This window comes from Sinocyclocheilus grahami, unplaced genomic scaffold, assembly GCF_001515645.1.
Source record: "Sinocyclocheilus grahami isolate Dianchi unplaced genomic scaffold, SAMN03320097.WGS_v1.1 scaffold60.1, whole genome shotgun sequence".
Classification (NCBI taxonomy): domain Eukaryota; kingdom Metazoa; phylum Chordata; class Actinopteri; order Cypriniformes; family Cyprinidae; genus Sinocyclocheilus; species Sinocyclocheilus grahami.
In genome coordinates, this window is record NW_015505239.1 from 1,746,178 (window position 1) to 1,756,699 (window position 10,522).

A 10,522-nucleotide genomic window follows, 5' to 3' on the forward strand; every position below is an offset into this window, starting at 1 on the left:
TATACACACACACATATACATATACATATATATATATATATATATATATATATATATATATATATATATATATATATAAACAGTTACACTCACTATTAACATTTTTAAGAACAAACACAGATATCTCTCATGTAAAATAACAAAGAAGTTAAAATCGGTGTCCTAAACAGAAATATGACAAGAAGGAGGCTTTAGGAAAAAAAGGGCCTATCTGATTTACATCGGCCTTTTGATAATTTTTATGGTTTGTAAATTACAAACACCTCAAATAACTATAGGCGGCACATGCTAATCGCTGATTCAACGCTATACAGCAGTGGTAGGATGTTTGATTCTGCTTGTGGGACTGCATTTGTTTCACTACGGTGATGAGAAAGGTAAAGGGCCCCAAAAAACCCAACACATGACCTTTCTACATATCTCAGACAATTATACACCCCCCACAATTACACACCCTCAACTGTCCCTCCCCTCCGTTCTCTTTCCCAGTGACCTGCGCTAACCTGCTCTCATCTCTCTGCGCCCAGACAGGAAACAGCGTTGAGGGTGTGCTAGTGGGTCCAGCCCAAAATCCAGACCAGCTCCACAATACAGGCCACCACCCCGAGCTCCAGCCTGCCCCCTATCAGATCGAAGCAGGGGGGCACATCCTGTGTGAAACCGCATCATCACACTGTAAATAAATGCTTTCTCTTTTATTTGCTCTCTCTCTACTTCCGTCAACTGTCACAGCCTGCGCCTCCAATCACCTTAGAGTCCAAACAGGAAAGTGAAAAGAAAGGGGAGAGATAGGAGATATGGGCGTTAATTTGCTGCTCGCTGCAAGTTGCTCTGCTCTTTCCTACACACACACTGGGCCAGCTGCCTGGGACTCCATCCTGGACTTGTGTTCTTTTCCTGATACTCACTGTTACGACATCAGCCCACTGCCGGCCAGCCACCCAGCGAAACAGGAAGTTAGGAAGCTAGGTGTAACTGAAAGCTTTTGTGAAAGCGGAAAAGGGACAGTGAATAAGACTGAATAAACTCCACTAATGTAGGCCTGTATTTCGTTATAATACAGACCTAATCTAACACACCCAAGGAAAGAAAAGTCACAAATGATTTCTCATTTGTAAGGTTAAAATGAGAGCAAATAAAGATGCTCAAACCTTAAGGGGGTTTTCACAGTGATGCCATAGAAGAACCGTTTTTTGGTTCCCCAAATCCTTTCAGCAAACAGCAAGCAGAACCTTTTTTCTTAGTGTGAAGAACACTTAATGATCTAAACCTTTTTCTGTTAAAAAATAGAATGGAGAGGTTCCATGGATGTTAAAGATTTTTCTGTTTTAAAGTAACTGTCTCAAACTGTGCTCTGATTGGTCAGTATACCGGAGTCTGCAATCAAAAGTCAACGATTTGAACTAAATAATTTCTCATTAAATTGAAAATTGAGTTATGCCATCTACCTTAACAACTGTCTTGTTTCTATTTTAATTTCCCCCAAATAAATTAAAGGAGGAATAAATTTGTTTAAATTTGAATTAAATGGAGACTCATTACCACATGGCAACTATTAGCTCATTTGTGTCTATTTATGTTTTAAGTCTCCTCAGATATTCAAGACCACCTTCTGAGCAATTTTATTTTCCTTGTTGCAAAAATCATTGTTAATCTACAATAAAAATAAAAAAATATATGAAAATGCGAGACTAATTAAATGATTCAGCGCTGACCTTTTCTAAGAAATGACACATATTTAAAAAATTTACATAAGCAGATTTGTTTATCGTAGCAGATCGATCATCTGAAGTCTTACTAAAATTAACTGAAATTAAATGATAAACTGTAATATGACAGAATGGGAAACAAACTTGCTGTAAAAACAAGGGCACACAAAGGCATTCATAAAAACAGCCCTGAGAAAGGTGGACATATCCAGCATTGAGACCCCCTGCATTAGCCTGTGGTGTGTGTTACACAGAGGCAATTAAGACAGGATACTGATCTAATGAACTTCTAAGCGTGTGTGTGCTGTGTTAAGTTGTGAAGTGGGCCGTATGTTGAGCCACTGCTAAATGAGTGTTGCGTTTCAGTCACCCGGTCAGAGGGCTGCAGGCCCAATCTAAAAGCATGCGTGTGTTTCCGGCCCTGTGGATGGCAGTCATTGAGCAGATGCTTGGAAAAAGGAAAACATCACACAGTACTTGCATTTCCATGCCTGTCGGGGTGGTCTTGAACTATGTGCGAGTCTGCTAGGCTGTTGTTAATTGCACTGCCACAAATAAGCAACTGGCCAAAACATGATTCAATCTGCTCTCAATTCACTAAGCAGCATTTTTCTGCCCTACTGACTGATGGGCAATGGTATAATTACAATAATTTGATTCATCTATCTGTCAAACCAGTCCCAGAGGATAATTTTATTGCTCAAGGGTTGATCATTTTTAGCTCAGGAGAGTTATGCTTCAATCAAAGTTCAACTTCAAAGTTTCAGATGTTCCTCTTAGAATGAAAATAGACACAATTTGTCATCATACAGTAAGTGTAGAAAGCTAAAACATTAATGTTAATAGAATAGAGCAGATACTTAGTTTTGGGAGGATTTTATGAGAATTTTTGAGTTCATATTGAAATCTTTGACTTTTGATTGCCAACTTTGATGTGTTAACAAATCTGGGCAAAGTTTGAGACACTGTTGAGAGCTATTTGGAAACTCTAGAACAGTGGTTCTCAAACAGGGGACAGGGCCTCAAATAAATGCTTAAAACAACAACAAACAACAACAAAAAAACTTAAAATGATTATGTAAACAAAAAATGTTTCATTTTTCACCCTCAATAAATATTATTTTTATTAGAAAAACTCACAGAAATCACAAAATAAATTTTATGTTAATAAAAAAGTTTGAAAACAAGCATAATTGTCATAATTGCAGAATGTAATATGAGAAAAAATATATTGTCTGATTCGGGGTGCCTAAAAATATTGTGTCAAAAAGGTTGAGAAGTGAACCAATGCTATAGAAGAGACACTGTACATGTGAGACTCCTGGGGTTCTCCTTTATTCAGAGAAAAGCCTGACGATCAGGAGTCAAACGTCCCTTTCCACTTCCATTGCAAATAAGAAAAAAAGAGATGTTATAGAGATCTCATTTGCGATTTCTTCTTCCTATACGTTGAAATTTGCTTCTGATGAGCATAAAGGTCCAATTTAAAAATATTCTCTATCACTTTACAATCAGCTGAACAAGGAACATCATCGTCAGCAAAGTGAGATGTTAATCACTGATGGTGAGAATAGATGGAGATGTCTTAGACTAGTCCAACTCAAGTGCAGGGGTATGCTGAGACTGTCCAAAGTTTATTACCCACAAAAGATGATGAGGAAATGGTTACATCTGCTTTATTGTTGCTTCAAATTAACCTTCAACTCAGGGAAAAAAAACGGTTGGGTGACCTCTCTATTTTGTGAGCTATGCATATAATTTTGTTGAGTGAATTTTCAGAGATACAAAGAGTGCAACAACACATAAAACGTCACACTGTAAAAAGACTACCGTGATCCTAGCCGCATTTATTGTCACTTCTTTTGTTTATTGCCTCTTTTTGGTCATTTGTTGTATTCCTCATTTGTAAGTCACTTTGGCTAAAAGTGTCTGCTAAATGAATAAATGTTAAATGTATGTAAGAGTAAAGCTTCTTAACACAATTAATATTGGTCCAATAAATAAATTATGGTCCAAGTCAAAAGACCAAGACCAATGAAAGTCTATGAGATATTTTTTCAGCCATTTTATAGTCTGGCAGACCATAAAATCTTCTCTTCAAAAACTGCACTATTTGTGAAGGAATCAGTCTTTTGAGTCAGAATCGGTTTATCTAGTTCTCAGAACAGGTCTAAACGACTTGCTCATGAACTCAAAGTTCTCGAATTCGACGCAATCAGATTAACACTCACTGCACAGGAAGTTTTTTAGTGACGTATATTTTGGCCTGTTCCTCGCATAAACCTATTGTATGAATTCAAAAGACTCAAATTCAAGTGCATGAGTCATAAGGACCATGTTTTTGATACTTTCACCTTTCTTTGCAACCTTTTTGAAACTCGAAAGTGTCAGCCCCCATGTGAACTATTTGCATGGAAAAGAACTAGTACAATGAAGAAACAAAGTCATACAGGTTTGGAACGACATAAAGACGAGTAAATGATGACAGAACTTTCATTTTTGCGTGAACTATTTCTTTAAATATGATAACGTATGGAGGGACGGTCCTGGAGCACAACCGGTGGGCAAATGCACCATCAGCAGTTGTGCAAGTCAAATAAGGAAGAGAGGAAGAGATAGAGAGAGAAAGAGATACCCCTAAGTGCTTCTCTTTGGCTGACAGTGGCACAGAACAATGATTCACACCATTGCCCGCTGTATCCCACAAATGAGGCATTACGTACAGTGGCTACCGTTACTGCAGGAAATACGTCCTCTCTGCTCCTCTCAACACTCATTTCATTCCCATCCTTCTGTTTTCCTCTATTCATCCTCCACTTCACATTGTATCAGAGCAGGAAGAAGGTCCCCCGCCATGACGGGCTGCAAAATAACAACTGTCACCTTCAGCACGATTCATTAAAGCAATTTAACGTTGCCGCCTTCCAACATAATTTTTATAATTGAAATTAAATTCTCCTACTATATTATTTTTTAAAAAGGAGGGGGTTAATTGACATTTGTGGTAATTAATTGCCAGGCGGAGAGATGTTTATGTGGAGAAGTTAAAAACAAAAAGTGACACGGAGAGCAGAATAAAGGGGCAACGTGCTGAGATGGTCTCATCATCATGGCCTTCCCTCCTGCGGATGAAAGGAAAGCAGAGTGATGGAGGGATGGAAGGAGCGACTTCACTTCGCAGTCGGAGATTTAATTGCGCGAGGATTCCATTACCTCGGCACAAATGTCACGTTTGCTTCTGATCGGGGGCAAAGGCGTGGACTGGCACTGTGCCAGATCTATGGCACAGAAAAGTGTTCTGCCAGTTGCAAATATACAAGCACGCTCACACGAAGCTGCAAAGTGATGACAGGAAGACTAGTCGATGTCGGCAATACATAAGTGTGAAGGGACAGTGACACTAAAAGTGGGTCAAAGGCAAATGGCAGAAGTACCAACCATTGGGTAAAGAGAACAAACCCAACCCAGATAAAAAAAGATCTTAAGAAAGTTTGGGGTTTCAGGATGAGTGTAAAAAGGAGAAAGAAAAAGGAGATCTCTTTGCCGTCTAGGAGAAAAACAACTGAAAAAAAAATATACAGAGATCTTGCTTCCGTCTTCTCTGTCATTTCTTACAAGAAAATAATTTATCTAGCATGTCTCAAGTACAAAAGAGATCTCAATGTTTTAAAGTGGCCAGATACTAAATTCTCACAAGGTTAAAGGCTGTGCAAATGGAGACTAAAAATCTCCCGATTTTTCCTGAGAAAAAAAGACCCTAAATAACTCACATACCCTCTAGAGTTTCAGGAATAGAGCTCAACAATGTCTCAAACTGCACTCAAATTTGCCAGATATGAGTAATAATTTAAGGAGATCAAATAGAGACTCTGCTGACGTCTACAGTTTCAGAAAACATCTCAACAAGGTCTCAAAAGTAGAGATCTCAGTATGAATTCAGAACATTTCTTAACAAATTCTTCCAAAACACACTTACTACATGTAAACACCAGATTCATTTCTATCCAATCATATTTCTACTAGGGAATTTTATGAGAAAATTTCAAGTCAAAGTTGATACGTCAATGAAATACACATGATAAAACAATCAAATCTTCTGACATAGGAAAGACCAACCTCTGAGCGATTAAAAAAAACTAAAACTGGTTGTAGTCAAATACATATACGTAAAATACATACTGTACACCCTTTTTACTACTACACAAAAGTAGCACAATAGAAAGCATAAATTTGCATGGTTTCAAGGAAAAATTCTGAAGATAACATACCACAGTCACTTGTTTGGACGGGATTGACGTTCCATTGTTCCAATCAGAATTCAGAAAAGGGAACAAAGGGGCGGAACCATTGGATACAGTGCAGCCAGCTCAATCTGAAATACAAAATGAGTAAAAAAGACAAGAGAGAGACACAAGTGCATATTAACATCAGCAAAATTGATACCATACCAAACAGGAATTGATACCATTCTCTAAAGGTGGGGGAAGTCCCTTAAATTCACTCAACCCACATAAACCTGGATGATGACTCAAATGAGAAAGGAAAAAGGCAAAAACGTGATGAAATCCAACCACAAATGCTTAATTTAGTGACAAATTAATTCCAGAACTGACCTAAATGCATCTTAACACATTTTCAGATTTTTAACAGCAAGCATTTCTGACACATGTGATATTTACACAGAGCATCTGATAATCAGCTCAAATCTGCATTGCTGTTCTGATGAATGGTAGTGACTCGATGGACGACTCATCTAAGGAAAAGCTGCGGCCACACACTACTTGACAGAATTCGCTGGAACATTTTGTCAGATCCCGTAAGTCGGTGACACGTACAGTAGCTGTGATCAATCAGCATCGGTGGTGGTGATTTGCATAGTAAAATGCTTATTGCAGAGGTCAGCATTTACTTGAGTGTATTCTCATTAAGAGCGAAAGGGAGACAAAAAGAGAGAGTGACAGTAAAAGGAGGAGGTAAAAGAATCCGGAGGGTTAAAGACGGTAAGAAGACAGAAACAGAAAGTGACAAAGACGGAGAGGAGTGTCTGTCATTCACTGACCCGCCACAGGTCTGCATGGTGAAGTTTTAATTGTGCGATGGTAAATTGCTCAGCTCCATGCTATTCAACATAAGGTTGGCTAATAGACTGAATATTTACAATGTATTTGTAAGTATTTTAATGCCAATACAAAATTAACCAACATCATGAATATTGCAAAGATTTTAATTCGCTATTTATTTGCCTATTAAAGGTGCAAAAGGTGATTGTCTTCAGAAACATTTTTTGTTATGCTGGTTGAAAGTCTCTACAACCCGATAGAAATAATTAAGTTAAGTGGTCTAAATGTATTTGTCTGTATTTATATATTCTGTGGAAGGCGTAGGATCAAGAAATGTTCGTCCAATTAAAACATTCGGTCCGAGCGTTTTAATATGCTTTCCTACCAGCCTGTCAACGTATGTATTAGCATACCTCTGCGCACGGGGTTCGCGCAGACAGGATGTGTCATCAGCGCGTTCACACACGCTGTGCAGACAGAGCGAGAATGGCAGACAAACATCAACAACCCGATCTTCCTTCCTGGTATTGTAGTACTTTTAAAGTTTTCTCACCGGTGAATGACGCATGATGTAGCCCAGCTGTTAATCCAGTCCTCGCACCAGCTCGTTAGAAGTGAGCTACATACATGAACTGTGTTCCGATCGATATGATCCCTACACAGTGTTCATTGCTCCCTACTCCCTAAGCGGGGGAAATCCGTTGAAGTTTACTTCACTTCGGAACATGGGCTGGAATTGGGAACCGCTGATGTAGCCTATTGTAGTAATGTTGTCTCTGGTCTGTGAGCATAAATGCGTTAAGGGGCGTGGCTTTGGACGGCAATTGCAGGGAGGGTGGGATGTTTGCTTTCAGTGCTATCAGGCTAAAGTTAGCATTTTCCAAGATCTCCTACTGCACCTTTAACGTTTCAAATGAAAAGCGGCATACCGGCTACTTGTGTCACAACGAGAAATATCTTAATAGTGCTTAAACATGAGTAGCAAGTGCCAGTCAAGTTGAGAAATGTAATTCATTTCTGCAAATTAATATTTTTGTTCATTTTAATAAATCAGTTAATTGATTCATTTGGAATCATTCAAAAATGTTTACAGACGTCCCTGGACAAGATTTCAAATGCTTATAAAATGTTTAGTAAAATACATGCTATTTATTAATAATGCAATTTTATATTTTTATTAATATTACTGTTTATTTATTATTTATTGCTGTTTTGGTCTGCATTTTATATTAGTGCATAAACACAAATTATAATAATATAATACAATTATTAAAAATATATATTAAATTAAAAGTTTCTATAAATAATAATATATAAATGTTAGTTATATTTGATCATTTGTATATAAATTATTTTAAAATATTTCCCTCTGCTTATTCACTGAAAAACAGCTCACCTTGATTATGTCTATCCACATTTTCTGTATTTTATTCCAAACTTTAAACATTTTGAATCAACTCAGCAACAATGTCTGTTGGTCAAAAAATAAGCTTTTTAAGAACTACTACATAAATATCAATATATATTGAATATCGAATCAATATATATCGAGTTTCAAAAATATTGAGCTATATCTCTCACATCAGAACAAAATTGTACAATTTCAATATTCCAAAACTCTCAAGTACATACAAACTCAGGCCTGTCCCCTCCTAGAGGCCAAATATTCACAGTATGTCCCCAACAGACCCAATAAAATCAACCCTTGCATTACAGCTCATCTCCATGTAATTCCTCAGCGTGGAATTCAGCTAGCGCTAACCCTCTTAGCTGGCCGCATTCCTCTGTTCCACGTCGGGCGCTGAGCAGCTTCAGATAAGAGCCGCTCTGATTAGCCGCCCACGTTCTTGTCATTGCTGCAGAAAATACACAATCCCAAAAGACCCCTCTGCCCCCTCGCTGGTATTTATGACTCTCGCATCACTGAACTCCAAAAATAGGGAGTTTAAAAGGGGCAAGAGGAAATAGCTACAGGTAAAAAGAGACAGAGAGAAAGAGAGAGAGTGAGAGAATTACTGAATTTGAAGAGCAGCTAGGGCACATGAAAGTGAAAGAGAGGTGGAAACTACTCCAGGATAGAGATGGATGATCTGATCTTCTTTGAAAAAGAGAAAAAGCCGCAACAAAAAATTGGCTGCCCACTGTTCACGGTGTGTGTGTGTGTGTTCACTGCTGTGTGTGTGCACTTTGGATGGGATACATGCAGAGCACTAATTCCGAGTATGGGTCACCATACTTGGCCACATGTCACTTGACTTAAGACATCCATCTGAATGCGTATGGCTGTCAACAAGAAAAATTTTAAAAACCTAGATAAATTAGTCTCACTCACTAATCGACTATCTGAATTTTTGAATGACTAGTCAACCAGTGTAAATTCACATTAATTTTATAGTTCTAAACTCTTATTGTATGTATTTTTTACTGCTTAGAAACAACTGAGACAAATATGACATTAAATAGATTCTTAACTTACATTTCAAGCAAGTATTCAGTTTGTCTCAGCTGTTTCTTTCATCTTATGCCGATTTGAAATGTTGCTTTCTTGCTCAGCTGTAGGTCATCACCAATGTATTTTTCAGTCAGAACTCATTTCACACTAGGGTTGTAACGATATGTAACTGGTATGGCGGTATATCATAGCACGGTTATCATACCGTAAACATTTGCATATCTATGGTTTTTTAAAAAGTGAATGAAAAAAAAAACAATCTCACCCGCACATATGGGATGTCCTTGAGGACGGATCCAATTAACAAAAAATTTGGACACTGCAAAAGCAGGCAATACATCCAACATGTTTTGCTCATATTCGCGGACACCATCCCTGCATGCAGATAAAGGTGTGTCGCATTAATTTACAAGTTATAAGTTAAGGCCGTATGATTTCCGTGATGCAGAGGGAATCCCGGTGCAGTCGTGAACATGGAATTTACAGTAGGCTATAACGAGGATCTGATCGATGGATAAATCAAAAGTAGATATGATATGTGTCTGTGAATATTAAAGCACAAAGAGACTAAGAGAGTTTTCTGCATGTCTCTGAGTGGCGCCGTTTTATCTACTACATACTGAAGTACGCATGCATGACGCTAATGGTGTTTTCAGCATCTACATAAACAAAAACCATTGTCAAATACACTCTGAAACTCAAAGGTCCGCTACAACCCAGGGCTCGCAAAATCGCTAGCCCGATGTCCCGGGGCTATTGTGTTTTCCAGTCGGGCTACCAAAATGTATCACCACTCTGCCCGACGGGCTATCTTAAATGAAGATCTCCCGCAGGTCCTTAAAAACTCCTAAAGTGAGTTCAAACTTAAGGCCATAAAAAGTTTTAAATACGTTAAATGGTATAAGAAATGTCTTAATTATAATTTCAAGAGGTTTTACAGTTGAGGACGGAAAGACAAGAGTCGCGATACAGCTGGATTAAATGTCAAAAGGCAATGATGTCCTTGAACAAATATGAGTGCTGCACGTTTCAAGTCAAAACGCGGCGCGGATGTCTTTATTTGAATGTATCAGAAGGGAAACGATGGTCCTCAGAAACGTGTCATTGGCATTTTAATTTCATTTTACCTATAATTCTTGATAAAGCAGCGTTTATGAGCGCGGAGCTTCATATTTGTTGATATTTGTGTATTGAAAATATTTTTAATTGACATTTAAACTTCTATCTGATTTTATATATATATATATATATATATATATATATATATATATATTTTTTTTTTTTTTTTTTTTTTTTTTTTA

General features: G+C 37.8%; 1 protein-coding gene across 1 annotated transcript in view; it reads right to left on the minus strand.

Moving 5' to 3' along the window:
• The window catches only part of LOC107584474 (forkhead box protein P1-B), a 166,138-nt gene extending 160,006 nt beyond the window's left edge, over window positions 1–6,132 (minus strand). Inside the window, exon 1 of the mRNA XM_016271111.1 lies at window positions 5,978–6,132. The gene's annotated coding sequence lies outside the window, so the exon portion shown is untranslated. The remainder of the gene's footprint in view (window positions 1–5,977) is intronic.
• Between the last annotated feature and the right edge of the window lie 4,390 nt (window positions 6,133–10,522).